The following is a 12,943-nucleotide window of genomic DNA, read 5'->3' as shown; positions in this document are numbered from 1 at the left end:
GTTGAATGCACTCATCACACAGAAGTTTCTGAGAATGTTTTCGACTCGTTTTTATGTGAAGATATTTCCTTTTCCAGTGTTGGCCTCTTAGCACTCCCAATATCCACTTGCAGATCCTACTGAAAGAGTGTTTCAACACAGTTATATCGAAAGGAAGCTTCAACTCTGTGAGTTGAATGCGCACATCACAAAGAAGTTTCTGAGAATGCTTCTATCTAGTTTTTATGTGAAGATGTTTCCCTTTCCAGCATAGGCCACAAAGCCCTCCAAATATCCTCTTTCAGACTCCACAAAAAGAGGGTTTCAAAACTGTTCTATCAAAAGGAAGGTTCAACTCCATGAGTAGAATGCACACATCACAAAGAAGTTTCTGAGAATGGTTCTATCTAGTTTTCATCTAAATGTATTTCCTTTTTCACTAGATGAAGCAATCGCACCAAATATCCACTTGCAGTTCCCACAACAAGAGTATTGCAGAACTGCTCTATGAAAAGGAAAGTTCAACTCTGTGAGTTCAATCCGCAAATGACAAAGAAGTTTCTCAGAATGCTTCTGTCTAGGGTTTAGTTGGAGATATTTCTTTTTGCAGCATAGGTCTCAAATCGCTCCAAATATCCACTTGCAGATTTTACATAAAGGCTGTTTCCAAGCTTCTCTCTCAAAAGGCAGTTTCAGCTCTGTAAGTTGAATGCACACAGCACAAAGAAGTTTCTGAGAATGCTTCTGTCTAATTTTTATGGGAAGATATTTCGTTTTCCAGCATAGGCCTCAAATCGCTCCATACATCCCCTAGCAAACTGTACAAAAAGTGTTTCAAATCTGTGCTTTCAAAAGGAAGTTTCCTCTCTGTGACTTGAATGCAAAAAGCGCAGGGAAGTTTCTGAGAATGCTTCCATCTAGTTTTTATGTGAAGATATTTCCCTTTCCAGCGTTGGCCTCATATCACTCCAAATATCCACTTGAAGATCCTACTAAAAGAGTGTTTCAAAACAGTTATATCAAAGGGAAGCTTCAACTCTGTGAGTTGAATGCGCACGTCACAAAGAAGTTTCTGAGAATGCTTCTATCCAGCTTTTATGTGAAGATATTTCCTTTTCCAGCTTAGGACTCAAAGCGTTCCAAATGTCAACTTGCAGATTCTATGAAAAGAGTTTTTCAAAACTGTTCTATCAAAAGGAAGGTTCAGCTATGTGAGCTGAATGCAGAAAGCACAGGGAAGTTTCTGAGAATGCTTCTCTCTAGTTTTTATGCGAAGATATTTCCTTTTCCAACATAGGCCTCAAAGCGCTCCAAATAAACAGTTGCAGATCCTACAAAAGGAGTGTTGCCAAACTCTTCTATCAAAAGGAAGGTTCAACTCTGTGAGTTGAATGCACTCATCATGAAGAAGTTTCTGAGAATGCTTCTGCCTAGTTTTTCTGTGATGATATTTCGTTTTCCAGCATTGGCATAAATGCCCTCCAAATATCCACTTACAGGTGTTACTAAAAGAGTCTTTCAAAACTGCTCTATCAAAAGGAAAGTTCAAGTGTGTGAGTTGAATGCACTCATCACACAGAAGTTTCTGAGAATGCTTCTGTCCAGTTTTTAATGTGCAGATATTTGCTTTTCCATCCTAGGCCTCAAAGCGCTCCAAATAAACACTTGCAGATTCTACAAAAGGAGTGTTTCAAAGCTATTCTATCAAAAGGAAGGTTCAAGTCCATGAGTTGAAAGCACTCATCAAACAGAAGTTCTTGAGAATGCTTCTGTCTAGGGTTTCTGTGAAGACATTTCCTTTTGCAGCCTAGGCCTGAAATCGCTCCAAATATCCACTTGCAGATTTACAAAAAGGCTGTTTCAAAACTGCTCTATCAAAAGTCAGGTTCAACTCTGTGAGTTGAATGCACACATCACAAAGAAGTCTCTGAAAATGCTTCTGTGTAGTTTTCAGGTGAAGATATTTCATTTCCCAGCAAAGCCCACAAAATGTTCCAAATAGCCACTTGCAGATTCTACAAAAAGAGTGTTTCAAAATTGCTCTTTCAAAATGAAGGTTCAAGTCTGTGAGTTGATTACACTCATCACAAAGAAGTTTATGAGAATGCTTCTGTCTAGGTTTTATGGGAAGATATTTCGATTTCCAGCATAGGCCTCAAATCGCTCCAAACATCCACTAGCAAATTCTACAAAAAGAGGATTTCAAAACTGTGCTTTCAAAAGGAAGGTACCTCTCTGTGACATGAATGCATAAAGCACAGGGAGTTTCTGAGAATGCTTCCGTCTAGTTTTCATGTGAAGATATTTCCTTTTCCAGTGTTGGCCTCTTAACACTCCAAATGTCCACTTGCAGATTCTACTGAAAGTGTGTTTCAAAACAGCTGTATCAAAAGGAAGCTACAACTCTGTGAGTTGAATGCGCACATCACAAAGAAGTTTCTGAGAATGCTTCTATCTACTTTTCAGGTGAAGATATTTCATTTCCCAGCAAAGGCCTCAAAACGCTCAAAATATCCACTTGCAGATTCTACTAAAAGAGTGTTTTCAAAACTGCTCTTTCAAAAGGAATGTTAAAGTCTGTGAGTTGAATGCACTCATCACAAAGAAGTTTCTGAGAATGCTTCTGTCTAGTTTTTATGTGAAGATATTTCCTTTTCCAACATAGGCCTCAAAGCGCTCCAAATAAACGGTTGCAAATCCTGCAAAAGGAGTGTTTCAAAACTGTTCTATCAAAAGGAAAGTTCAAGTGTGGGAGTTGAATGCACTCATCACACAGAAGTTTCTGAGAATGTTTTTGTCTCATTTTTATGTGAAGATATTTCCTTTTCCAGTGTTGGCCTCTTAGCACTCCCAATATCCACTTGCAGATCCTACTGAAAGAGTGTTTCAACACAGTTATATCGAAAGGAAGCTTCAACTCTGTGAGTTGAATGCGCACATCACAAAGATGTTTCTGAGAATGCTTCTATCTAGTTTTTATGTGAAGATGTTTCCCTTTCCAGCATAGGCCACAAAGCCCTCCAAATATCCTCTTTCAGACTCCACAAAAAGAGGGTTTCAAAACTGTTCTATCAAAAGGAAGGTTCAACTCCATGAGTAGAATGCACACATCACAAAGAAGTTTCTGAGAATGGTTCTATCTAGTTTTCATCTAAATGTATTTCCTTTTTCACTAGATGAAGCAATCGCACCAAATATCCACTTGCAGTTCCCACAACAAGAGTATTGCAGAACTGCTCTATGAAAAGGAAAGTTCAACTCTGTGAGTTCAATCCGCAAATGACAAAGAAGTTTCTCAGAATGCTTCTGTCTAGGGTTTAGTTGGAGATATTTCTTTTTGCAGCATAGGTCTCAAATCGCTCCAAATATCCACTTGCAGATTTTACATAAAGGCTGTTTCCAAGCTTCTCTCTCAAAACGCAGTTTCAGCTCTGTAAGTTGAATGCACACAGCACAAAGAAGTTTCTGAGAATGCTTCTGTCTAATTTTTATGGGAAGATATTTCGTTTTCCAGCATAGGCCTCAAATCGCTCCATACATCCCCTAGCAAACTGTACAAAAAGTGTTTCAAATCTGTGCTTTCAAAAGGAAGTTTCCTCTCTGTGACTTGAATGCAAAAAGCGCAGGGAAGTTTCTGAGAATGCTTCCATCTAGTTTTTATGTGAAGATATTTCCCTTTCCAGCGTTGGCCTCATATCACTCCAAATATCCACTTGAAGATCCTACTAAAAGAGTGTTTCAAAACAGTTATATCAAAGGGAAGCTTCAACTCTGTGAGTTGAATGCGCACGTCACAAAGAAGTTTCTGAGAATGCTTCTATCCAGCTTTTATGTGAAGATATTTCCTTTTCCAGCTTAGGACTCAAAGCGTTCCAAATGTCAACTTGCAGATTCTATGAAAAGAGTTTTTCAAAACTGTTCTATCAAAAGGAAGGTTCAGCTATGTGAGCTGAATGCAGAAAGCACAGGGAAGTTTCTGAGAATGCTTCTCTCTAGTTTTTATGCGAAGATATTTCCTTTTCCAACATAGGCCTCAAAGCGCTCCAAATAAACAGTTGCAGATCCTACAAAAGGAGTGTTGCCAAACTCTTCTATCAAAAGGAAGGTTCAACTCTGTGAGTTGAATGCACTCATCATGAAGAAGTTTCTGAGAATGCTTCTGCCTAGTTTTTCTGTGATGATATTTCGTTTTCCAGCATTGGCATAAATGCCCTCCAAATATCCACTTACAGGTGTTACTAAAAGAGTCTTTCAAAACTGCTCTATCAAAAGGAAAGTTCAAGTGTGTGAGTTGAATGCACTCATCACACAGAAGTTTCTGAGAATGCTTCTGTCCAGTTTTTAATGTGCAGATATTTGCTTTTCCATCCTAGGCCTCAAAGCGCTCCAAATAAACACTTGCAGATTCTACAAAAGGAGTGTTTCAAAGCTATTCTATCAAAAGGAAGGTTCAAGTCCATGAGTTGAAAGCACTCATCAAACAGAAGTTCTTGAGAATGCTTCTGTCTAGGGTTTCTGTGAAGACATTTCCTTTTGCAGCCTAGGCCTGAAATCGCTCCAAATATCCACTTGCAGATTTACAAAAAGGCTGTTTCAAAACTGCTCTATCAAAAGTCAGGTTCAACTCTGTGAGTTGAATGCACACATCACAAAGAAGTCTCTGAAAATGCTTCTGTGTAGTTTTCAGGTGAAGATATTTCATTTCCCAGCAAAGCCCACAAAATGTTCCAAATAGCCACTTGCAGATTCTACAAAAAGAGTGTTTCAAAATTGCTCTTTCAAAATGAAGGTTCAAGTCTGTGAGTTGATTACACTCATCACAAAGAAGTTTATGAGAATGCTTCTGTCTAGTTTTTATGGGAAGATATTTCGATTTCCAGCATAGGCCTGAAATCGCTCCAAACATCCACTAGCAAATTCTACAAAAAGAGGATTTCAAAACTGTGCTTTCAAAAGGAAGGTACCTCTCTGTGACATGAATGCATAAAGCACAGGGAGTTTCTGAGAATGCTTCCGTCTAGTTTTCATGTGAAGATATTTCCTTTTCCAGTGTTGGCCTCTTAACACTCCAAATGTCCACTTGCAGATTCTACTGAAAGTGTGTTTCAAAACAGCTGTATCAAAAGGAAGCTACAACTCTGTGAGTTGAATGCGCACATCACAAAGAAGTTTCTGAGAATGCTTCTATCTACTTTTCAGGTGAAGATATTTCATTTCCCAGCAAAGGCCTCAAAACGCTCAAAATATCCACTTGCAGATTCTACTAAAAGAGTGTTTTCAAAACTGCTCTTTCAAAAGGAATGTTAAAGTCTGTGAGTTGAATGCACTCATCACAAACAAGTTTCTGAGAATGCTTCTGTCTAGTTTTTATGTGAAGATATTTCCTTTTCCAACATAGGCCTCAAAGCGCTCCAAATAAACGGTTGCAAATCCTGCAAAAGGAGTGTTTCAAAACTGTTCTATCAAAAGGAAAGTTCAAGTGTGGGAGTTGAATGCACTCATCACACAGAAGTTTCTGAGAATGTTTTCGACTCATTTTTATGTGAAGATATTTCCTTTTCCAGTGTTGGCCTCTTAGCACTCCCAATATCCACTTGCAGATCCTACTGAAAGAGTGTTTCAACACAGTTATATCGAAAGGAAGCTTCAACTCTGTGAGTTGAATGCGCACATCACAAAGAAGTTTCTGAGAATGCTTCTATCTAGTTTTTATGTGAAGATGTTTCCCTTTCCAGCATAGGCCACAAAGCCCTCCAAATATCCTCTTTCAGACTCCACAAAAAGAGGGTTTCAAAACTGTTCTATCAAAAGGAAGGTTCAACTCCATGAGTAGAATGCACACATCACAAAGAAGTTTCTGAGAATGGTTCTATCTAGTTTTCATCTAAATGTATTTCCTTTTTCACTAGATGAAGCAATCGCACCAAATATCCACTTGCAGTTCCCACAACAAGAGTATTGCAGAACTGCTCTATGAAAAGGAAAGTTCAACTCTGTGAGTTCAATCCGCAAATGACAAAGAAGTTTCTCAGAATGCTTCTGTCTAGGGTTTAGTTGGAGATATTTCTTTTTGCAGCATAGGTCTCAAATCGCTCCAAATATCCACTTGCAGATTTTACATAAAGGCTGTTTCCAAGCTTCTCTCTCAAAAGGCAGTTTCAGCTCTGTAAGTTGAATGCACACAGCACAAAGAAGTTTCTGAGAATGCTTCTGTCTAATTTTTATGGGAAGATATTTCGTTTTCCAGCATAGGCCTCAAATCGCTCCATACATCCCCTAGCAAACTGTACAAAAAGTGTTTCAAATCTGTGCTTTCAAAAGGAAGTTTCCTCTCTGTGACTTGAATGCAAAAAGCGCAGGGAAGTTTCTGAGAATGCTTCCATCTAGTTTTTATGTGAAGATATTTCCCTTTCCAGCGTTGGCCTCATATCACTCCAAATATCCACTTGAAGATCCTACTAAAAGAGTGTTTCAAAACAGTTATATCAAAGGGAAGCTTCAACTCTGTGAGTTGAATGCGCACGTCACAAAGAAGTTTCTGAGAATGCTTCTATCCAGCTTTTATGTGAAGATATTTCCTTTTCCAGCTTAGGACTCAAAGCGTTCCAAATGTCAACTTGCAGATTCTATGAAAAGAGTTTTTCAAAACTGTTCTATCAAAAGGAAGGTTCAGCTATGTGAGCTGAATGCAGAAAGCACAGGGAAGTTTCTGAGAATGCTTCTCTCTAGTTTTTATGCGAAGATATTTCCTTTTCCAACATAGGCCTCAAAGCGCTCCAAATAAACAGTTGCAGATCCTACAAAAGGAGTGTTGCCAAACTCTTCTATCAAAAGGAAGGTTCAACTCTGTGAGTTGAATGCACTCATCATGAAGAAGTTTCTGAGAATGCTTCTGCCTAGTTTTTCTGTGATGATATTTCGTTTTCCAGCATTGGCATAAATGCCCTCCAAATATCCACTTACAGGTGTTACTAAAAGAGTCTTTCAAAACTGCTCTATCAAAAGGAAAGTTCAAGTGTGTGAGTTGAATGCACTCATCACACAGAAGTTTCTGAGAATGCTTCTGTCCAGTTTTTAATGTGCAGATATTTGCTTTTCCATCCTAGGCCTCAAAGCGCTCCAAATAAACACTTGCAGATTCTACAAAAGGAGTGTTTCAAAGCTATTCTATCAAAAGGAAGGTTCAAGTCCATGAGTTGAAAGCACTCATCAAACAGAAGTTCTTGAGAATGCTTCTGTCTAGGGTTTCTGTGAAGACATTTCCTTTTGCAGCCTAGGCCTGAAATCGCTCCAAATATCCACTTGCAGATTTACAAAAAGGCTGTTTCAAAACTGCTCTATCAAAAGTCAGGTTCAACTCTGTGAGTTGAATGCACACATCACAAAGAAGTCTCTGAAAATGCTTCTGTGTAGTTTTCAGGTGAAGATATTTCATTTCCCAGCAAAGCCCACAAAATGTTCCAAATAGCCACTTGCAGATTCTACAAAAAGAGTGTTTCAAAATTGCTCTTTCAAAATGAAGGTTCAAGTCTGTGAGTTGATTACACTCATCACAAAGAAGTTTATGAGAATGCTTCTGTCTAGTTTTTATGGGAAGATATTTCGATTTCCAGCATAGGCCTGAAATCGCTCCAAACATCCACTAGCAAATTCTACAAAAAGAGGATTTCAAAACTGCGCTTTCAAAAGGAAGGTACCTCTCTGTGACATGAATGCATAAAGCACAGGGAGTTTCTGAGAATGCTTCCGTCTAGTTTTCATGTGAAGATATTTCCTTTTCCAGTGTTGGCCTCTTAACACTCCAAATGTCCACTTGCAGATTCTACTGAAAGTGTGTTTCAAAACAGCTGTATCAAAAGGAAGCTACAACTCTGTGAGTTGAATGCGCACATCACAAAGAAGTTTCTGAGAATGCTTCTATCTACTTTTCAGGTGAAGATATTTCATTTCCCAGCAAAGGCCTCAAAACGCTCAAAATATCCACTTGCAGATTCTACTAAAAGAGTGTTTTCAAAACTGCTCTTTCAAAAGGAATGTTAAAGTCTGTGAGTTGAATGCACTCATCACAAACAAGTTTCTGAGAATGCTTCTGTCTAGTTTTTATGTGAAGATATTTCCTTTTCCAACATAGGCCTCAAAGCGCTCCAAATAAACGGTTGCAAATCCTGCAAAAGGAGTGTTTCAAAACTGTTCTATCAAAAGGAAAGTTCAAGTGTGGGAGTTGAATGCACTCATCACACAGAAGTTTCTGAGAATGTTTTCGACTCGTTTTTATGTGAAGATATTTCCTTTTCCAGTGTTGGCCTCTTAGCACTCCCAATATCCACTTGCAGATCCTACTGAAAGAGTGTTTCAACACAGTTATATCGAAAGGAAGCTTCAACTCTGTGAGTTGAATGCGCACATCACAAAGAAGTTTCTGAGAATGCTTCTATCTAGTTTTTATGTGAAGATGTTTCCCTTTCCAGCATAGGCCACAAAGCCCTCCAAATATCCTCTTTCAGACTCCACAAAAAGAGGGTTTCAAAACTGTTCTATCAAAAGGAAGGTTCAACTCCATGAGTAGAATGCACACATCACAAAGAAGTTTCTGAGAATGGTTCTATCTAGTTTTCATCTAAATGTATTTCCTTTTTCACTAGATGAAGCAATCGCACCAAATATCCACTTGCAGTTCCCACAACAAGAGTATTGCAGAACTGCTCTATGAAAAGGAAAGTTCAACTCTGTGAGTTCAATCCGCAAATGACAAAGAAGTTTCTCAGAATGCTTCTGTCTAGGGTTTAGTTGGAGATATTTCTTTTTGCAGCATAGGTCTCAAATCGCTCCAAATATCCACTTGCAGATTTTACATAAAGGCTGTTTCCAAGCTTCTCTCTCAAAAGGCAGTTTCAGCTCTGTAAGTTGAATGCACACAGCACAAAGAAGTTTCTGAGAATGCTTCTGTCTAATTTTTATGGGAAGATATTTCGTTTTCCAGCATAGGCCTCAAATCGCTCCATACATCCCCTAGCAAACTGTACAAAAAGTGTTTCAAATCTGTGCTTTCAAAAGGAAGTTTCCTCTCTGTGACTTGAATGCAAAAAGCGCAGGGAAGTTTCTGAGAATGCTTCCATCTAGTTTTTATGTGAAGATATTTCCCTTTCCAGCGTTGGCCTCATATCACTCCAAATATCCACTTGAAGATCCTACTAAAAGAGTGTTTCAAAACAGTTATATCAAAGGGAAGCTTCAACTCTGTGAGTTGAATGCGCACGTCACAAAGAAGTTTCTGAGAATGCTTCTATCCAGCTTTTATGTGAAGATATTTCCTTTTCCAGCTTAGGACTCAAAGCGTTCCAAATGTCAACTTGCAGATTCTATGAAAAGAGTTTTTCAAAACTGTTCTATCAAAAGGAAGGTTCAGCTATGTGAGCTGAATGCAGAAAGCACAGGGAAGTTTCTGAGAATGCTTCTCTCTAGTTTTTATGCGAAGATATTTCCTTTTCCAACATAGGCCTCAAAGCGCTCCAAATAAACAGTTGCAGATCCTACAAAAGGAGTGTTGCCAAACTCTTCTATCAAAAGGAAGGTTCAACTCTGTGAGTTGAATGCACTCATCATGAAGAAGTTTCTGAGAATGCTTCTGCCTAGTTTTTCTGTGATGATATTTCGTTTTCCAGCATTGGCATAAATGCCCTCCAAATATCCACTTACAGGTGTTACTAAAAGAGTCTTTCAAAACTGCTCTATCAAAAGGAAAGTTCAAGTGTGTGAGTTGAATGCACTCATCACACAGAAGTTTCTGAGAATGCTTCTGTCCAGTTTTTAATGTGCAGATATTTGCTTTTCCATCCTAGGCCTCAAAGCGCTCCAAATAAACACTTGCAGATTCTACAAAAGGAGTGCTTCAAAGCTATTCTATCAAAAGGAAGGTTCAAGTCCATGAGTTGAAAGCACTCATCAAACAGAAGTTCTTGAGAATGCTTCTGTCTAGGGTTTCTGTGAAGACATTTCCTTTTGCAGCCTAGGCCTGAAATCGCTCCAAATATCCACTTGCAGATTTACAAAAAGGCTGTTTCAAAACTGCTCTATCAAAAGTCAGGTTCAACTCTGTGAGTTGAATGCACACATCACAAAGAAGTCTCTGAAAATGCTTCTGTGTAGTTTTCAGGTGAAGATATTTCATTTCCCAGCAAAGCCCACAAAATGTTCCAAATAGCCACTTGCAGATTCTACAAAAAGAGTGTTTCAAAATTGCTCTTTCAAAATGAAGGTTCAAGTCTGTGAGTTGATTACACTCATCACAAAGAAGTTTATGAGAATGCTTCTGTCTAGGTTTTATGGGAAGATATTTCGATTTCCAGCATAGGCCTCAAATCGCTCCAAACATCCACTAGCAAATTCTACAAAAAGAGGATTTCAAAACTGTGCTTTCAAAAGGAAGGTACCTCTCTGTGACATGAATGCATAAAGCACAGGGAGTTTCTGAGAATGCTTCCGTCTAGTTTTCATGTGAAGATATTTCCTTTTCCAGTGTTGGCCTCTTAACACTCCAAATGTCCACTTGCAGATTCTACTGAAAGTGTGTTTCAAAACAGCTGTATCAAAAGGAAGCTACAACTCTGTGAGTTGAATGCGCACATCACAAAGAAGTTTCTGAGAATGCTTCTATCTACTTTTCAGGTGAAGATATTTCATTTCCCAGCAAAGGCCTCAAAACGCTCAAAATATCCACTTGCAGATTCTACTAAAAGAGTGTTTTCAAAACTGCTCTTTCAAAAGGAATGTTAAAGTCTGTGAGTTGAATGCACTCATCACAAACAAGTTTCTGAGAATGCTTCTGTCTAGTTTTTATGTGAAGATATTTCCTTTTCCAACATAGGCCTCAAAGCGCTCCAAATAAACGGTTGCAAATCCTGCAAAAGGAGTGTTTCAAAACTGTTCTATCAAAAGGAAAGTTCAAGTGTGGGAGTTGAATGCACTCATCACACAGAAGTTTCTGAGAATGTTTTCGACTCGTTTTTATGTGAAGATATTTCCTTTTCCAGTGTTGGCCTCTTAGCACTCCCAATATCCACTTGCAGATCCTACTGAAAGAGTGTTTCAACACAGTTATATCGAAAGGAAGCTTCAACTCTGTGAGTTGAATGCGCACATCACAAAGAAGTTTCTGAGAATGCTTCTATCTAGTTTTTATGTGAAGATGTTTCCCTTTCCAGCATAGGCCACAAAGCCCTCCAAATATCCTCTTTCAGACTCCACAAAAAGAGGGTTTCAAAACTGTTCTATCAAAAGGAAGGTTCAACTCCATGAGTAGAATGCACACATCACAAAGAAGTTTCTGAGAATGGTTCTATCTAGTTTTCATCTAAATGTATTTCCTTTTTCACTAGATGAAGCAATCGCACCAAATATCCACTTGCAGTTCCCACAACAAGAGTATTGCAGAACTGCTCTATGAAAAGGAAAGTTCAACTCTGTGAGTTCAATCCGCAAATGACAAAGAAGTTTCTCAGAATGCTTCTGTCTAGGGTTTAGTTGGAGATATTTCTTTTTGCAGCATAGGTCTCAAATCGCTCCAAATATCCACTTGCAGATTTTACATAAAGGCTGTTTCCAAGCTTCTCTCTCAAAAGGCAGTTTCAGCTCTGTAAGTTGAATGCACACAGCACAAAGAAGTTTCTGAGAATGCTTCTGTCTAATTTTTATGGGAAGATATTTCGTTTTCCAGCATAGGCCTCAAATCGCTCCATACATCCCCTAGCAAACTGTACAAAAAGTGTTTCAAATCTGTGCTTTCAAAAGGAAGTTTCCTCTCTGTGACTTGAATGCAAAAAGCGCAGGGAAGTTTCTGAGAATGCTTCCATCTAGTTTTTATGTGAAGATATTTCCCTTTCCAGCGTTGGCCTCATATCACTCCAAATATCCACTTGAAGATCCTACTAAAAGAGTGTTTCAAAACAGTTATATCAAAGGGAAGCTTCAACTCTGTGAGTTGAATGCGCACGTCACAAAGAAGTTTCTGAGAATGCTTCTATCCAGCTTTTATGTGAAGATATTTCCTTTTCCAGCTTAGGACTCAAAGCGTTCCAAATGTCAACTTGCAGATTCTATGAAAAGAGTTTTTCAAAACTGTTCTATCAAAAGGAAGGTTCAGCTATGTGAGCTGAATGCAGAAAGCACAGGGAAGTTTCTGAGAATGCTTCTCTCTAGTTTTTATGCGAAGATATTTCCTTTTCCAACATAGGCCTCAAAGCGCTCCAAATAAACAGTTGCAGATCCTACAAAAGGAGTGTTGCCAAACTCTTCTATCAAAAGGAAGGTTCAACTCTGTGAGTTGAATGCACTCATCATGAAGAAGTTTCTGAGAATGCTTCTGCCTAGTTTTTCTGTGATGATATTTCGTTTTCCAGCATTGGCATAAATGCCCTCCAAATATCCACTTACAGGTGTTACTAAAAGAGTCTTTCAAAACTGCTCTATCAAAAGGAAAGTTCAAGTGTGTGAGTTGAATGCACTCATCACACAGAAGTTTCTGAGAATGCTTCTGTCCAGTTTTTAATGTGCAGATATTTGCTTTTCCATCCTAGGCCTCAAAGCGCTCCAAATAAACACTTGCAGATTCTACAAAAGGAGTGTTTCAAAGCTATTCTATCAAAAGGAAGGTTCAAGTCCATGAGTTGAAAGCACTCATCAAACAGAAGTTCTTGAGAATGCTTCTGTCTAGGGTTTCTGTGAAGACATTTCCTTTTGCAGCCTAGGCCTGAAATCGCTCCAAATATCCACTTGCAGATTTACAAAAAGGCTGTTTCAAAACTGCTCTATCAAAAGTCAGGTTCAACTCTGTGAGTTGAATGCACACATCACAAAGAAGTCTCTGAAAATGCTTCTGTGTAGTTTTCAGGTGAAGATATTTCATTTCCCAGCAAAGCCCACAAAATGTTCCAAATAGCCACTTGCAGATTCTACAAAAAGAGTGTTT

The sequence above is a fragment of the Pongo abelii genome, chromosome 9 (assembly GCF_028885655.2).
Source record: "Pongo abelii isolate AG06213 chromosome 9, NHGRI_mPonAbe1-v2.0_pri, whole genome shotgun sequence".
Classification (NCBI taxonomy): Eukaryota; Metazoa; Chordata; class Mammalia; order Primates; family Hominidae; genus Pongo; species Pongo abelii.
The sequence above is the reverse complement of the archived record's forward strand: the minus strand, read 5'-3'. Positions refer to the sequence as shown.